General features: G+C 40.5%; 1 protein-coding gene across 6 annotated transcripts in view; it reads right to left on the bottom strand.

Annotated features, from left to right (window-relative positions):
• The window catches only part of USP3 (ubiquitin specific peptidase 3), a 100,612-nt gene that overhangs the window by 45,163 nt on the left and 37,270 nt on the right, over nucleotides 1–18,179 (bottom strand). The gene's annotated exons all lie outside the window — the stretch shown is intronic.

Here is an 18,179-nt window from a genome sequence, read left to right as displayed (position 1 = left end):
TATATAAGCTCAAAGACCAAGAAATGGTTAGCATATTTATGTACCTTTCGATTCTTTTCTGCCCTTTGTTTTTTTCTCCAGTCTGTATAAAGAAGACACGTGTTAAATTAAAGCAGATTGCCCGTAGTTGCTTTCTGCCTTTCCCAAACAAGGCATGTGTTGAATGCTCTTGTCGTGCCCCACCCCTCCCCACACACAAACCAAGAGAAAAACCTCAGCTGGATCTGGCCTGCTCGTTTTTCCCTCGGTAGCAGCGGGACTTGGCCTTCTGTCAGTAGTATTGTGCAAGCAGAGTTTAACCAAAACAGGTGGTTCTTATCTCACTGCGTGGATTATGTTAGCAGAGTATTTAGTCTTCCAGAAGTAAGGCCCTGGTTAACAAGGATTAAATATGGTAAAATAAACATGGTTAAATACTTGTAATGATCTACTTCCAGTTTAGCACTCCTCTTCATGTTTTTAGGGTTGATACACTATACCTGGAAAGGAGAACCTACTCCTTGCGTAAGTAAACAGAAGCAGGGTCTGGCTCAAAGGAACAGTACAGCCTTGCGTGGGCACTGGAGTTGGACCCCTGCCTGCAGGAATTATTGATAGCTCCACAAAAAGTCAGTGTATTAAAATCAGTAGAGCTACAACACATTGTATTACAACAGTTCTTGTTAGTGTAGCCATGTTGGAAATGTCTTCTGGCAAGGCATAATAGATCCTCTTTTCCTGCCCCTCCTGAATATAAGAACGCCAAGTTTTCCTTTTGCTGGGGCTTCATTTTTTGCAGGTATCTCCCTAGACACCTAGTGCCTTGCACTGCTGTATTGTGCCATCATAAAAGATCCAGCAAGCATACACTTTTGACATGAAGTGGCAATAACGTTAGTCATGTTCTCTAAGCCAGGTAGAAAACTGCTCCCTTCTGTTGTCCTGAGGAAAGGGAACTACATTTCCACATTGCCCGTCTCTTGTTCTGGGCCACGACAAAGTAAGAGTTAAGAGTCAAGAGGAAGGGGCCCCTGTGTGGCCTTATGTTTCATCTTGTTTCCCCAAGGACCCAGTGGACTTAGAGTAACAGACTGAATGGGGTAGTGGCTGTGCAAGAATGTTACCATTTCTGAAAAAGCAGCTAGTAGGATCTTTCAGAAAAGATGAAGATGAAAAGGCTTGATCCACTGTAGCAAAACCAACAAACATGGGGGACTACGGAAGAGAAACATTCTCAAAAATGTCTAGAGATTCAGGAACAACAGACTGCTTGCTCTCACAATTCCTCTTTTGCTCCAAAAACCTGCAAACTTCTCAAAGAAAAAAAACATGGCTTCGGTTTAATTTAAGAGGTCTTTCACCATCTCTATTACATTTACTGTAAGATGTGACTATTCAGCTTGCAATACTATGCACAAAGAAAAATCTCCTTTCTCCCCTGCCATGGAATTATTAAGATCCCTGTAACAAAAGAACAAAAGGTGCTTGGAACTGCAGGGAGGTCAGCAAGGGCTGCATAGCTCTGCTAAGCACAGCACTTCCTGGAATGAAAGACACCTAAGTTATAACTTCTCTAAATAAGAAGGTGTCAACTTAGCAAGATAGGCCCTTCATCTTCTAAGTCTATGATCCACACTTAGGAGCCAAAACCATACACGCTGTGACACCTCGTTCCTTTGCAAGACAATAATGGAGTTTTATTCCTCCTTTCATTTGCTGGTTGACAACCTTACAGTGAAGCACCTTAAACAGTGTAATTTTGCCCAAACATTTGCATGTTTCTTCATTTTAGTTGCCATGCCTATGGCAAATGGGGTAGCCCACATTTTTCCGATGCCAAGGAAAACTTAAGTAGAAGCTCCAGGTATAATTTTCCTTTTCAGTTTGCCTTTTCAATGAGAGTCCTTGAGAACAAACCACTTAATTTGGAACTGGAGTCCCATCTCTTGCTCCCATACTTCCTCAGAGCAGTCTAATTTAGACGATAGTTAAGATAATTCCTACAGGCATGCTCATAATGGGTGCAAATCACTGCATAACAGGGGTCTGTGAATCAGCATTATGAATTAGAAATTTACATTATCAACTCTACTGCTAGAGAGAAATTTCACATGGTCTCCTCTTGTGGGTTGTATGTAGACATCCACCTATGCTATAGGCTCCATCTGAGAGCAACTGAGAAATCTGGCCCTAAATTGTATCCTGCGTGTATACCTACTATTTACGGTGGGTAAGTTTGCCTGGAGGGTTCTTTAATTCTGCACTACTTCTCAGGAACAAAATCTTTGGTCTTAAATATTTGAAAATATTAACCTGGGTATGTACTATGATATGGTCTAATGATGCAATAGCATAAATTTCCATGTGAGCTTGTCTTCTTTCAAGATCACTAGATGGACATCACACAGTGAATAAAGTGAAGCAGATTGTTGCCTTGGATGACTTCCTTGTTTGCTGTAGAAACTGGAGTGTATGGAATGGAGAAAGGAGGACAGAGAAGGAGTGGAATGAATGCTAACCTGAAGAACTACAATTTGTCTTTGCCGGAAAATTCTTGTGTGACACTGTACAAGTTAGTCTTCCTAACTCCAAGGCTAGACATCCAGCTAAAATTTCTAGATTAAATGCATAAAGGTAGAAATAATATCCTGTCCCCCAGCATGCTTCTTCTTTTCTAAGTGGTAAACTGAGCACATATGGAATGAGATTGGCAGGTGCACTGAACACTCATAGCTGAAAAAGATATTAGCAGACCTCTGGCTCTGAACACATAAAGCCGTAAGCAATCTGAAAACACTAAGTGCCCATCCAGACCGAGTAGAACCATGATAGATTGCACTTGCACCTCTCTGTGTATCAGATCCAATTAGCATATAGTTCCCTATATTCCCCAAGGTGTACAAGTGAAACATTCAGATACGGTGACAGCAATGGGGACAATACAGAAACCTACAAGGAAATGAATTCTTTACTCAGTGTGGCTGCAACTCTAAGGCAGACAACTGGCCTGGAAAAGATCAGTAGAAAGCATCAGGATATGGGGAGGTCATAATACTGGGTCTCAGTTTAATAAAACGTTTATTAAAGGCTGGCCTAGCAGCACTAAGAGATGTATGCCATCTGTGCGGTGGACAGAAGCTTAGCTGCATCTGTAAACCACAGCACAAGAAATACCACAAACACTTTTCTGGCAGCATGTTGTTGCATTAACAGATCTATTTCCATTGCCTACACATGCAATGAAAAAACTGAAAATAAAGGTCATGCACTTTTTCAGCATTTGATCATAACACCACAAGTGAGTCCCTTTACACAGTTAAGGACATTTCTCAAAAAGGCAGGGCTGCCGTAGATGAAAGACAAAATGTTAAAACTAGGCAAATATCCAGAGTAAGCATCTGTAACAATATTTGGAACATAAGATTAAAGCATAAAGAGACAGGGATGACTTCCTTTGAAGCACGTCCACACCACTTATGCGTACCTACCTTGAGGGGGCAGTGTGGCACAAAACATTGTGAAAAAGTACCAGGTCTTGCTACAGAACAGAAAGGACCTTCATTCAGCACCATCACTGGAAGAAATTACCTGAACTTCTGCTTCCATAGGATTAATGGTTCTTCCCAGTGCTGAGGAGGGAACCCTCACTTCTGAATGAGTCGTTTCTTGTGGGGAATAACGTTTACTATAGCAGTATGATTGAATTAGGCTGATACAGACCGCATTGGAGCAGAAGATTGTTTTTCTCTGAAGTCCAGTTGAAGTACGTATACCTACAGAGCAGTTATGTTTCCTAAAACTCACAGAAAAGAAAGAAACTTGCCAAAGAAACTGCATACTATCAACAGGATCCATGTGGTCTGGACTGTGTAGGCACATACACATACATGTATGTATATTCATGCATATATTGTACATGTACACATGTTTCTCCAGAAGGATGTTCCTTCAGACAAGCAGAACTACTGGTCAGATTCCCCAGACAGCATACACTGGAGCAATTCTACTGACTTGAACTGGGGCTAGCCCACAATCTGCGTTTATGTGTTTCTTTCAAATGACATTAAAAGGTTGCTTTCCTCTCCATTAGCAAATGAGTCCAAGTGGGCCAAAGGGGCAGTTTGTTAATGTGCTACAACAATCAGGAAAAAAAAAAAGTGTCCTTTTCCATGGTTTGTGTTTGCCCAAAGAGATGAAGCACTTTCTGAGCCTTGACAACAATGTGGTAACCCATGAGACCTGGTGTAAAAGATTCAATTTTCCCATTGCTGAACATGCCTGCAAAATCCAGTCGCTAGTGGACATTTTGGAAAGGGTACTTTGAGATGATAGAATCCTCCAGAATGGACGCTCTTCTGCAGGAGGCAAACAGTGCCTCCAACATAATCTTGCAGCTTACAACAGTGAATGCTAAGTGTGAATGCAAAAAGTGGGAAGCCTGTTACAACTTCATCTCTCAGATGAGGGGGTTGAAATCCTTCGAATATGGCTCTAGTTCATTGTGTTCTGGGAGCTGTAGCTCCAGAAAAGAGAGTGATAGTAGGAGGAAAAGAGAGCAGTGCAACAAACAAGCAAAGAGCTGTAGTCTTTTTTACCAGAATAAAAATAACTGATATTCAGATGATCTTCTAGTGCTTTGATTTCTGAGAGCTTATGTTAATTTTACATCATTTTTCCAAGGACTCCAGAGGCATCCTATTGAACAAAGGCAATGTTTTACCTTTGATCCAAACTTAGCTTTGTCTGTACTGGCATGGCTTGAGCCCACTGCAAGGTATAAATAAAGGTGAATATGATTAATCTGTGTGGTGGGTTTGAGGTGGTTTTTTTTTTTTTGAACAAACCAAGAAAGATGTAAAAAAAATATGACATGAATGAACCTAATTGCTTTAAAATTCTCCACAGTGTTTCTTAACTTTTGTATAGAAAAGGGATTATTTTCAATTCGTGCCTTAAACAAATGCATGGAAGTTCTCATGCCTGGCAGCTTTCAACCCCAGCTTCATTAATTGTCCTCCAGACTCTGTTCAATAATGCAAGTGCATTCTGGTGACATCCAGCTTCTTTGATGTCACTGGCCTTCAGATTTCCTAGCTTCTACTGTAATCAGTTATGTAAATTTTATATTATATTATTTCCAAATGCAGTCTCAAAAATAATGTTATGATTCTCTACTCATCTTAAGCTATTTTTAAGATCATCAGGTTTTATTTCATCCTATCTTAATCAAAACAGAATACTTCACAGACAATGCAGCTAATTTCTCTTTATCACAACTGAGCAAGGCTTACACACTAATTTTAGGCAAATGAGATAACTATGGGTATATCTAAAAAAATACACAACTCATTTTACATTGTGTGTCAGAGAAAAAAAAAGCGTAGAGAAGAATTCAGAGTTCTCCCAAGCATCCTTTTGAGAGAAAACCTATTTGACAGGAAAATGTGGTTGCTAGGACCAGCTGATCCATTTGATCAAGGAAGAGAAAACTGTTCAAAAGCACTTGAATAATTCCAGAACCTAAAACTCACTGGTACTGTTTTTTATGTCACATGGGGCAAAACCATAGAAGTTTCTATGCCACAATCACTAAGCGTGAAGATAACATAAGCGTTTTGAATTTCACTACCAAGATTAGCTTGCTAACAAATATAAGGAAAATAGACTAAAATGAAACCACAAAATTAAAAGAAGAATTTCTCTGATGATCATGGCAGGGTTGGGAAGGGAATGGGATGGTGCAGAATGATACTACTTTACATAAATCTCAGGAAACAATGTGAAATCTATTTGTCTGTGAAAAGAAATTTTAAAGAAAGTGTTGTAAAAGAAGTAATTTCTCAAGTTCCATCCCAAACACTTAAAAATGGTCTGATGGGAAAGTCCCAGGATAAACTGGATGAACTAATATGACTTTTTTCACCCCTAACATCTGTTTTTTCCATGTAGAACATTACTACAGTAAAAGTATCATGTGTCTGTGAACTGTAACTGTACACAAACCATACTACTTTCCATTCTACATTAAACAAGATTGTTGACAGTCAAAGTATTCCACTAGCTATTTTTGCTTCTCTGTTTGCTGTAAGCTATAAGGACATTCCACCTCTCTGTTGCACAGACATGATTCTAGTTTTGTTCAAAGAATTTTGCAGCCCACTGTTCCTTATACTGTACTGGGCATGTACTGGATTTTAGTTTTACTTTATTGTCTACAAAATGCTGTAAATATTAACACAGAAGGTACCAGTGGCTCAGAGCATTTAGATTCTGAAGCAATATGACTCAAAAGCAAAATATCCCTGGCAAAAGCTTGCCATTGTACACAAAGACAGTGCATACACATCACTGATAATTGGGATGAATGAGACTTGTGTTAGTCCCCGAATGGCAGCATTTTATCCTGTTTGGGATAAAATTAGACCAGGGAAATGGGAATTTTCTTGCCATGTCACTAGGAATATATTATTTTTTTATCATGTTATCAGGATCAGTTATTCACAGAGTTGAACAGCAATCTGAATCATGAAAAGGAGACCATTGGTTCAGATTTCCTGTCCTCACTCCCTTTGCTTGAAATCTGCTAACTCAGGGACTGAACAAGGCTCTCCGAAATTTTTCTGCTCTAGCTGGAGCTTGAAACTGAGATGGTAAAATACAGTGGGAGGGAGATATCCAGCTTGTGCTGAAACAAGAAGCCACGGAGATCCCCTACAAGCAATATTAGATCCTTAAAAGCAGTCTTGCTCAGCAACAAACACTAAGCTGATTTTCTCAGTATAGCAAAATGTGAATATGCTGTTCAGTGCTGTAACCTAAGGGATTTTATGAACTGCTGACACTGATAGCCCTGAACTTTGAAGAACAGAGATGCAGCTAAGTTATAGAGTAGATCCAGACCTTCTTTTTACCATATTAAACAGTCTTCCTTTCCTGGGATTTTGACTTGTTTCACACTAAACAAAGTCAAGACCCAATATATTTTTAATCATTTAAAATCATGGCATTTTGCAGGAGGATCAGGAAGTTACTTTGGTGACACAAATCACATTCAAGAAAACTGTTTGAAGACCTTTTAAAGAGTTTTAAATCTGCAATGCCTATTATTTCGTTCACTCAAAGCCCTATACAATTCAATATAGCTACAGCATTATTTAAGAATAGCTGTAAGTCTGTATTACTTTGCCTCTACCTGCTAGACTCCCAAATTTACCAAGACTGATTTCTGCAGTGCCTCTGTGGTCAAGAATTTATGATGCACCATGAAAAAAGATTTATTGGCACTCTCCCAGGAAGTGCTTAGCAACTCATCCATGCTCACATAATACAAGCATCCCCAATTCACTGTGACACTGTACCAAGTTAATGTGCATTTCTGTATGTTCTGAGATCTGTGTGTCTAAAAGAATCTAAGGTGACACATAACTACAGTAAAACCTTTCATTAGTACGATTACCTTTTGTTAAAAGTGTGCTTTCATAGCAGTGACCAGAATGGATGTTCCAGCCAGTAAATGAGTAAGCTTGGTAAGACCTGCTGCATTTTGTGGTCCCTTGTTGCCCCATCTCTAGTCACAAAAGGACTTAACTAAGCAGCATCTACATAACTACATTTCAATGTCTTCACAGATTCACATATCCCTATCAATGTCATTCCATATTTCATTTGAATGACTTCTCATAGTTCAAACATGTAAGCAACGTATAACAGGCTAAAAATAGATGATTATCTATCACTACATGTTAGCACAGTGTTGTGAAGTAGCAAACAGTTGGAAAAAAAAATGATTCAGGGATCTCATCATAGTGACCCTTTCATTAAATTGTTATTGTTTCAGTAGAAAATCATTTTGAATGCTCCATCGTTTCCTGAAAAGTACTGAAGTTTCAGCAATGCAAACCTTGGTTGCTGTACTGTCTCTACCCTAAGCATGGTACTTAAGGTAGGTTGAGGCTTGTATTTGGAGGATAATGGTAAGCCTGTATTTAGAGCATGAGATTTTACTCTTGTAAACATGACTATCCAAGCCCAAGAAATGATTGTGTGGTTGTGTGGTGTGTAGTGTAGTTCAAAAAGGGGTTTTAGTTCAGGACACCCAGTTCTTCTTTGTCTTACTTAGCTACATCTCAAGCAAGCCCAAGGGAAAATGGCAAGCTCCACATCTTTCAGGTACAGAAAAGCCAGAGCTTTGAAGTACAGAATAACCAAGACATGCTTGACAAAGTAAGCTATTTTTCTTTTGGTGGGTAAGTGTAGCAGCTGTAGTAAATCAAAATGCTGATCTAAATAGCCACAGCATTTAGGTTCTCATAAGCATGGCAAGTAATCATCGATTGTGTTCCCAGATCGAAGGCTTAAGCTTTACATCATTGCTGTCAGTATTTCTGCATGAAGGTAAAGCTCCTCATTACAGCCTTTCCCTAAGGAAACAGAGGCTAACAAGCCCAGCTTCTCATTACAGCTTCTCATTTGCACAGGCTGCATTCCTAGGATATCCATTGCTAGGATAAAATGTTGGGATGGAGTCACTCCACCCAAGAAGACAGAAAGGGAAGAAAAAAATAAAATCAGCAACTTCAGTTGCTGTGCTGCTGATCAGTCTGACTCCAAATCTTGCCATACCCATCCCGGTCCCTTCTCCCTGAAAGCCAACGATAGTCACAACCAGATTCCTTGCCTAGGGTTGTGCCACAGGCATTTCTGCTGCCAGCAGGCTGCTATTGCATGCAGCCCTGAAATTTCAAGTAGAAGAGAACTGGTACACCACTTTGAAATGTGGGAAAATGAACAGATATGGTTGATGGCCCTGTAAAATCATTAGGAATATGAAACCACAATGCACCAACGTACAAGGACAGTAAAACTCAGGACTATCCGCAGACTTGACCTTTTCCTGCAAGTGCGTGCACTGCCTGTGTTGTTTGCACATGCTGCTTATATTTTTTGCAAATGGTTCTAAGCCCAGAGACCGACAAGCATTTCAGAGTTCTAGCAGTTAGAGGTTATATTTACTTAGCTGGCTGCAAGTTTTCTGGGATTGTGAAGATGCATCACTAAGGGCTGAAATTAAGGGATGAAGTTAAAAGTGAAATTAAAAATCAATCTGATTTACCATCATCTGGAAAGACTTGTGCAGCTAATGTGGAAAAACTCTGGAAAACTTCTGTATAAAAACTGACAGTGCCTGTCAGTCATTCCCATTCCCAGCAGTACCTCTGTAAGCAAACAGTTTGCAGCAGTCCACAGTTTTGTAATAACAGAGGCTATTCAGGAATGCTTACAATCTGCAGTGCTGGGTTATGCTGGTCCTCCCATAGCAAATAAGGTACTGTTTGCTATGATAATCTGTTTATCACCGTGCTTGAAATAGTGTGTTGCAGCTCTGGACACAAGATGGCTGCAGTAAGCAAGCTGGTGGGAGAACTCCAACAGCCTCATGTCTGAGGGAACTGCATAAAAAATCCCCTTGTAGGGAGGCTTCAAGCCCCAGCTGCACTACTGGTGCACTGACTGCCCCAAGGGAGTAAGGGCCAGAAGAAGCAGAATCCTGACATTGCTGGAGGACAGTTAATATTTTTTAAAGATTATGGAACACATTATTAAAATATAAGCAGTGTAAACATAATTTAAAACACACCCAATTTTCATGCCCTCATGCAAAGAACTGGCCCCAAGTCCTTCCACCACCCCTAACTCCCTGGCCTGTGCAGCCATTATTAAGAGATTTACATTTCTGGAAAACTGCAACACTGGCTTCTTTCACACTGGCTTTTAAGGCCCACACATGACTGGCAAAGTGTTTACCAGCAAGACAAACCAAGAAAGCTTTTTATGTCTCCAAAGCTAATAAAATACTGCTTGGAGCACAGCCTGCTTTGAGTTTCTGCACCAGCAGAGATGACTCTGCAAGCCCAACATGAGGAGACGGCTATTTTAATCATCCTGTAGTAGCTTAAGCATAGGTTCTCCTGTTGATTTAGAACAGTCTCAACTCAGAACACTAAGCCATAAATACATTTGGAGCTGAGGCTGAGAAGAGTTAATATTCATCTTGCTAGTTTTATTTTAAAATATACCTTTAGATCTCTTGATGTGTAGCAGACGTCAGTGAGTCACTCTAGACAGCTTAAAGATATTTTGGAAAAAGCTGTAAATTGAGTTTTGGGGTTTGTTTTTCTTTCTTTCTTTCTTTTTTTTTTTTTTCCAGTCACAAGCCGACTTGGCAAAGTTATTTGTTTTTGTTTTCTAACAGAAGGAGAACTAGAGAGTTGCTTGGAAGTTAATGAGCATATAACATCTCTCAGCCACACAGACACTCCAAAAGAAATTTAAGGACTTGCAGTCCAACTCTCACCAGCCATCCTGTGTTGGTGAAGGTAGGGAAGTGGCAACATCGGGCATTTGCATTCATCCTGTGTGCAGCACCATCAGCTACGGTGAACCCCTATGCTTAGAACAAAGTGCACAATTGCACCAGTGGAAGGAGACAACAGAGCAGTGAGGCCATTTTTCCAAACCTCCCTGTTCGTACTGCTATATTAGTCTGACTGTCTGCCATGTGGAAAGTATGCAGCATCTACAGATGTTTACTAAGGTGCAGAGACAGAAATTAAGCACAGGGAAGTCAGTCATATAGTCAGAAACTGAAATCCATCATGGAAGCTCCTGGTCCCCCAGTCCAGCTCCCTCCCTTCTCCCACCCTGCTAGCACAGCAACTATGCAAGGCCAGAATTGATGATACATATTCAAATGCCTCTGCCTTCCCTACAGCAAGACATTTGTCCAGCTCCTCTGTGTCTCACATTTAATTTGATCAGCTCTTGAACCAACACCATGACCACGTGTGGTGAATGAAGCAGACAGAGCGGAGACACTGATGGTGTGGCCAGCACCAGAAATGATCCTGCTGTTCTGAGGAGTATTTCTGGCAGAATCCAGGAGCATGAAGCCAGGAGAATGCTGTGTTCCAGCTTTAGTAAATGCCTCACTTTGCTGTACTCTGCTTCTGCTCATGCAAACAAGTGTGAGTCTTTTTTTAACCAGACCTTTGGGCTTCCAGTGTGTGCAGACAGGACAAATATAGTGACTCATAAGTGTATACCTATTATTTAGTCGTTATATAAAGCCCACCTGAGAGGACCATGAATTCATATTTTGGGTTTGCTGGAACCTTTCACTGGAAATTGTTTCTGGTCTGTTGCCACCTTGCAGGGACCATTTCTCTACCCCCACACACACTCAAATCTTCAGCATGTTTTTAGAAGAGTACAGAGAAACCCTGTTAGTCACAGCAGTGACCACAGAAGAGGGTTTGCCTTTGAGATTCTTTTACTATTTCACACAACTTTACTAGGTAACCTGTCATAATGTAGGATACCATTTGTGCTTTTCATGTGGTGTCAGAGGTCACCATCCTGGCAGGTGACAAGGAACTTTGTCAGAGCCTATTTTAGACACAAATTTGTGTTACATATCATTCATATAGTCATTACTTCTTCTCCATTTCCCCATTCAATGACAGGTCCTCACTGCTCCACTCTAATAATGGGAAAAGACCTGAGTCCTTGATAAAGCAGAAACCACAACAAGCTGACAAATCAAAGATAACTAATGCCATTATCTGTATAAAATCATTAGATGAAGAGGCATACATTTAATGTATCCCCTCTATCTGCCTTGCAAACCCATTTTTTATGATTCAGAACGAAATCACAAAGAGATATTCTCCTTTTTATGCCCAAACATTACGGCTCAGTCAATACCACAATATACTATCTCAGGGGATATAGTGCTTTGAGCCTAAGACCAAAACAAGATGCCTCTGCTTTACAGAGGGCTGTGCAAATTCATGCATCTCCACTCATCAGGCTGGAAAAACAGAGGAGAGGTACAGTGGGGTATGCTCCCTTCCCATCTGCCCCCAGCCATAAGGTAAAGATGAGTTGCGTAATGTAAAAGAGTATTTCTGCTTTTTTCTTTTTCTTTTCTTTTTTTCCAGAAGGGAAACTAAATGGTCATGCCCAGCCTCTCACTCCTCTGAAAATTATCATATTATTTTCTGGAAATTCTGCAAAGCATCTGGTATCCCACTGCAGCATGCTGGAGGGGGGGAAAGTGAGAGCCTGGAGAATGCACTGATGCTGGCAACGGGAAGAAGGAAGGTGGGCACATGGCACCCCAGTCCTTTAGCTACTGTGATTCAACAGTTGGCATTACAATGACTAGCTCGAGCTCATTGAAGTTTCTCCTTGAATTACTAGCAGAGAACCAGGCAAGGCTGCTGTGCAGAGGGCTGACTCCCTGGCCCTGTCTTCACCGCCCAGGATCCTCAGCAGGCTGGCTGTCCTGTTAGGGATGGGCTGCAGCTGGGTTTAAGCTGACTAAAGAAAGGCACCTAGTTCTGTCCCCAGCACTCCCCATCTACACGATCTAGACCTTCAGCAATTTTCACATCTTTCTGCCTTTTAGCCAACCATATTTGGACTTTTGACTCACATACACGCCAAGATTAGACATATTTCTAACTGGTTATAGTTACAGCCACTGTAAATACAGCATTCAGTCTGTTTCTTTTAAGGGTGCTGCTTAACCTATTCTAAGCATCATAGTTTAGTGTACTGTTTAAACACAAGTTAAGTTTTCCCAACAGCTGGAACCTGAGACCAAGCTACTTAGCAGTGATGTTTTACTGTAACAGGATGAATTCAGCCCAGCAATTCATGATAAATGAATCCTTCTGAAAATGTACTTTGAGCAAACCAATATATGCACTCAGAGGGAGTTTTAGTACCGTGCTTGACATGATCTTACATGCTCTTTTAAATCTGTTTGAGACCTGACTTCAGGGAAGACAGGCTCTAAATCTGAACCCATAGAAGTACATTTTTGAATTATGGCATTCTAGTCAGTTGTCCTGTTCTGTGGTGAAACACCTGAGACTCAGCAAGTTTGGAAGCTCCCATTTTCTTCAAGAAACATTTTGCATGACATCTCAATCCAGTGTCTTTTCAGGTGAGGAAATGGCAAATCTTAGATTGTGAATGAAGATCTCAACTTATGAGGAGATTTAACTTCATTAAAGAAAAATGTAGCCACGCGATAAAAAAGTGCAATAAAAAAAACAACATATAGTGAAATCCTGCAATTTGAGAGAACAGTTTGCTAAAGCTGAGACCCAAAGCTGGGCAGTAAAGGACTCTGCTGTGGTTCACCAAGAGGATACATTTCTACAGCCTTTCCTCTCTACTGGACTGCATTTTTGTGCCAGTTAGGAGCTTTCAGACTGGTCTTCTGTTTGAAATTCAAGTTGCTGCCAATCCAAGAGCCCTATTCTGTCCTGCTAGCAAGGTTAGATCCTGTTCAACCAATTGCTCAGTGTGTGTGGTTCCGCAGTGGGTACCACAAGGAGCCTGAACAGTATTTGCTGTGCTGGAGGACTATTGACATGAAGATTGAAAAATAGGTAGATATGAGAAGTGGTTAATTGCTGCCCTGACAGCTGTGACCTGAATGGACTGCCATACAAACAGAAACTTGAAGAGTTTCGTATTGTTTAGAAATTAAAACTAAGGATAGAGCTGTACTCTTACATCTTTAGAGAGGCTAATAGGGGAAGCCTGATTGAAAGAGAAACACAGCCAAGCAGCTAATGGGACATACTGCAGCTGAGGAGATGGACATAGCACAAAGTCAAGAATCACATGCAAAGCAGCAAAAAGTGACCTCATATAAAACCTGGAACTTCTTTCTCAGTTGTGCAAACATCAGGATGCCACTGTGTATGCAAGAAAAAGCCTGGGATAAAAGTTATGTTAAAAGAAATCTTCTCTGATGTGTAGCTTTTGCTGCAGAGCAAGACAATGGTAATAGCCTTGTTCTGAGCACAGCTTATGAAAATGGAAATCAACATAAGCAATTTGTGGTAAGCACAGTATCATATATTGCCCGGTAGTTTCTACTCCAGGCCACAAGCTGAAGAACTAACTAGCCTCCATTTTCATATATTATGCCTACACACCTATATAAAGCTTGATGCAGTAATACCCTCCTCTCAGCCAAGTTTGCCCAGTTTGCAGCTTTTCTTACACTGGAACAATCCCCCTTCGGCCAGTTTTGCCAGATCACAGTACAACCCTAAGACATTACAGCCCAGCAAGCCAAATCCCCACTTCAGGCCTACAATAAGCTGTGTATCTATTCCCTCTGATCTGAGGAAAGAAACATAAAAGGGAACATTCTAATCCCCTAGTTGGCCAGCAATTTGTTATTCATACAGCACAGAGTAATAATAATCAGAGGAAAAAATGGACAGTACAAACAACCTCACTGTAAAATGCAAGGGTGTATAGAATGGCAAGAACCTAAGTATGTTTTTAATACTTCTCTTGTGCAGTGAATTCCAGAAGTAAATTAAGATTTAATACCTTCCAGCAGGCTTCACTTCATGGAGTATGTCCTTTGAAATACAAAATCATCCATTGCTACTGAGCTAGACAGTCTCAGTAATTTATCTTTATTCCTACACAAGCTCATGTTTGCATGCCCCATCAAATTGTTGCTGATGTTTGCATGCCTCATCGAATTCACCTTTATGTTTAGTTAACATAATGAAAACTAAGTGAATGGTTAACACCCAGGAAAGATGTCAGACTGCCCTGGAAACTGGAATAAACAGAGAGAGCAACCTGGCAGGCATCGCTTGTGATCATGTTGCCTGAATCCTCCTGGAGTGGGAAAGATCATGCTGAAAGAAATCTAGGAGAGAAACTGTCAGCAAAAGGGAGATTAATCTTGCCTGCAGCAATCTGAAGAATTCATCAAAGCAATATATCTGTTGTACATACGTGTGACATTTTCCCTTATTTGGCTTTTGGTTCATCTTGCTTTCCCCCTCCTGTCACTCCCTGTTACTTTTCTGCCTTGCCTTTTAACTACTTTGTCAGCTATTCCATAGTAGGTCTTGGACCCTCACCATCAGCTGCACTTAGGGAGGAAAATGAACCAAGACAATCATGAGCAAATGTTCTGGTTTGCAGGAGTATCCTCTCAGACTGTTTAAGTGTTCACACAAGTCAGTTCTGTAGTGTGTCAGAGCCCCAGGGAAGAACCCTGTGCCTGCTTAGCATTTTTTTCCTCCTGAACGAGGTGACCAAAGATACTGTTTAATGCCTGTTACTGCATCACTGATGTAAACTCCTGCCCATTAGGAACTGTGCAGAAGCTACCTTGTATTTTGCCAAGGCATCAGAGCAGCAACAGCTTGATTTCACATGTCCATATCTAAGTTAAACCTAGCAACCTAGGGGTGAAAGATTTCATCAATGACTGTGCCAGTCAATGCCCTAACACAACCTAAGAGGTTAAATTTAGTGAAGTGAATAAATCAGAATAATAGTTTGAAAAAAAAAACGGCTTGGGGAAATTGATCTGAGTTTGTGCAAGTGTCTACCCACAGTATTGCTTGACATTCTCATACACAAAACCCTGGAGTGTTGCCCTGCTTCATCTGACAGTTCCCAGCACATTTAGCAGATACTTCAATAAAAGCAAGAAACCTTGAACTTGACTTCACTAGGTTAGTCTGCCATAGCAGACATTTATTCCATAAGGACTAATATTTTTTGGGAGGGCTGAAGGAAAACAACTAACATATAGAGAATTTTAGAGAAGTACAATATTATTCAGAGGGTTGGACATTGGATTTATGAATTCCTGCCTTAACTCTGTGGCTTGTAGTAACCAGTGTCTTGATCAGTGTCTTTGTTTTGTGCATCATCCACAATATGAAGGATTTTTAGAAGATTAGTTCTTACCTTCAAGGCTTGCTGATGTAATGAAAATGAAACCACAGCTGAAAAAAATCTACCTTTACTCACTGTGCCTCAGGATGCACATTCAGTGCCTTTGCCAAGAAAAAGAAGGTTATCTTCTTTCTTCTCAGTTTATCTGATAAGGCAAGGTTCACTTCAAAACTTGATCTCTGCCAATCAGGAATTACTCTGTATTTATATTTAATAGTTAGCTACCTAGTAACAATTTTAGCTTTTAATATCTGTATACATCCTTTCCAAAACAATTAAATGGACATGTCCATCACCTCTGAGTTGTCTTATTACATATTTATTATATATTCTTACTCTGAAACACCCAAAATATTATTAATGAGTTGGTTTTTTTAAGGCTCCCTCTCACATACAAGTTTTCTGGGATCTCTTTGTCCTCAGCTAGTGATTCCTAAGGTATGAGTGCTAGCTGCACAGCCAAGAAGACTAAATACTCAATTCCAGAGACGTCATTGCAACTACCCCCAGATTCCACTTCCCAAATGCCTTTAAAAGAGTTGTCTGATGCCAGTAAGACCAAAGGTTTGGAACACAGCAACACATCTGCTGGTTTTGCAGGCTATTGGTTTGTCACTGGAAAACAGATGCAAAACTCAAAATGAATTTCTGGAACTTCCACTAAAATTCCTTTTTGTTCCCACTGGAATGTTTTTAGGCTTCATTTTTAAGAGTGACAATGAAACGCATAGAGATATGTGCATGCCTGTGCAACGCTGGGACATAGGATTCAAGCCATAAAAGTCCAACAGTGGAAACTAAGGCACTTAAACTTAAAAGGTAGAAAACAGGCCTATGATTTAATATGAATAAACTATGGCTTTCCAAGAGAGCTTATTCCACAGCTGTCCTGTGTCTCCAGCTCCTTCCTTTCTGGCTGGTTGTGCCCCACCAACCAAGACCAGAATTCAGTTCCTGAAGACTAGGGGTTCCATGATTCCAGGGCTTTCGAATCATCCCGCTCATCAATTTACGTGTTGACACTGCCTGAAGAATATCTGGAAGCCCACGTTCCCAGTCTGATTTCCTGCTAAAACTGATGACTCTTCAGTTGATTCCTGCATAACTGGAATGACATGACCTTTTCCCATGCTGGAAGGCACTTTAGGAGTTAATTTGCAAAAAAAAACCAAAACCCTTAAGATATAATATGTTATTTACAGTAATGACTTTACAACATTTATTCCATGGGAAAACCACAATTTTAGATAGTGAAGATAAGAAAAAACAAATTAAATTTTGTCTAAATATGTGTTGGATGATGCTGTCAAAGATATGCCAGCAAGGCCAAAGCAATTGCCTTCATTTCTTTTTCCAAAATTCTCAAGTCCACCATTATGAAATGTGTCTGTTTGCCGATAGCACAGTTTGGCTTAATAAACAAATTAAGTAGTTCACGTCAGAAATATGGCTATTCCTGGTGGTCTCAAATCTCAACAAACAACAAAAAGAGTAAATGTTCTAACTAACTCAGTATTTTGCTAACCCAATTTTACTCAGGAAGATGAACTGCAGTGAGATCACTTCATACACTGTATTTTCACCAAGGCATATGAAAAATGTAGCTCTTGAACAGACATAATAGGGGGCTGACTTGGTTGTGGCTTACATTGCCACGTCACAGACTGGCAGGGCTCATGAGAAGGTGTAGATCCAAATCTACAACTTTTCATGAGCCTCACCAATCTGTGACAGCCCTGCTCTGTTTCCACCTTGGAATGATGCTGAGATGAAAGCCAACTGCTAGCAACCTAAAATTTCATAAAGATAGAATCAAATGGCAAGCCCTGTGTGGTTTGCATAGAATACAAGCAGGAAACTGTGTCAGCTGTTTCAGGGAGGTGTTGGAGTTTGTTTGCTTGCTTGTTTGGGGGGGGCGGAGGCTTGTATTTTGCAAGCAAAGCATTTTCTACCCAGCTAGCCTCAAAAGCATGGGCACTGCCCAGAATTCCTCCTGATGATGTCAAGCCAAATTACAGCAGAAACTGGGCCAGGAGAGGTGTAGAATGTAAAGATGTAAAAAAAAAAAGAGCTGAGGGAGAAGGTAAGATTCAGAGCATACTTCAGTGTAGCGGACTTTTCAAGAACATGGGCAGAAAATAGGAAGAAGGGGATATATGTCTGGCAGATAGCTCAGTCCACACCCTACTACACAAGAGAGTCATTTTGCAGAGGACATCATCTTCAACTGTTACTGATACCAGCCTTAGCAGCTCGTTGAACAGGTTGCCAGTTATGTTAAGGCTGGTGACAAAACAATTTCTTCTACAGAAACCTCAACAGACTCAGCATGCTCCTCTATACAAACACAGTAGACAGATTACATCCCTCTCTTTTGGGCAATGGCGATTAAAAAGCTG

This window comes from Cygnus atratus, chromosome 11 (assembly GCF_013377495.2).
Source record: "Cygnus atratus isolate AKBS03 ecotype Queensland, Australia chromosome 11, CAtr_DNAZoo_HiC_assembly, whole genome shotgun sequence".
Lineage (NCBI taxonomy): Eukaryota > Metazoa > Chordata > Aves > Anseriformes > Anatidae > Cygnus > Cygnus atratus.
The sequence above is the reverse complement of the archived record's forward strand: the minus strand, read 5'-3'. Positions and strand labels throughout refer to the sequence as shown.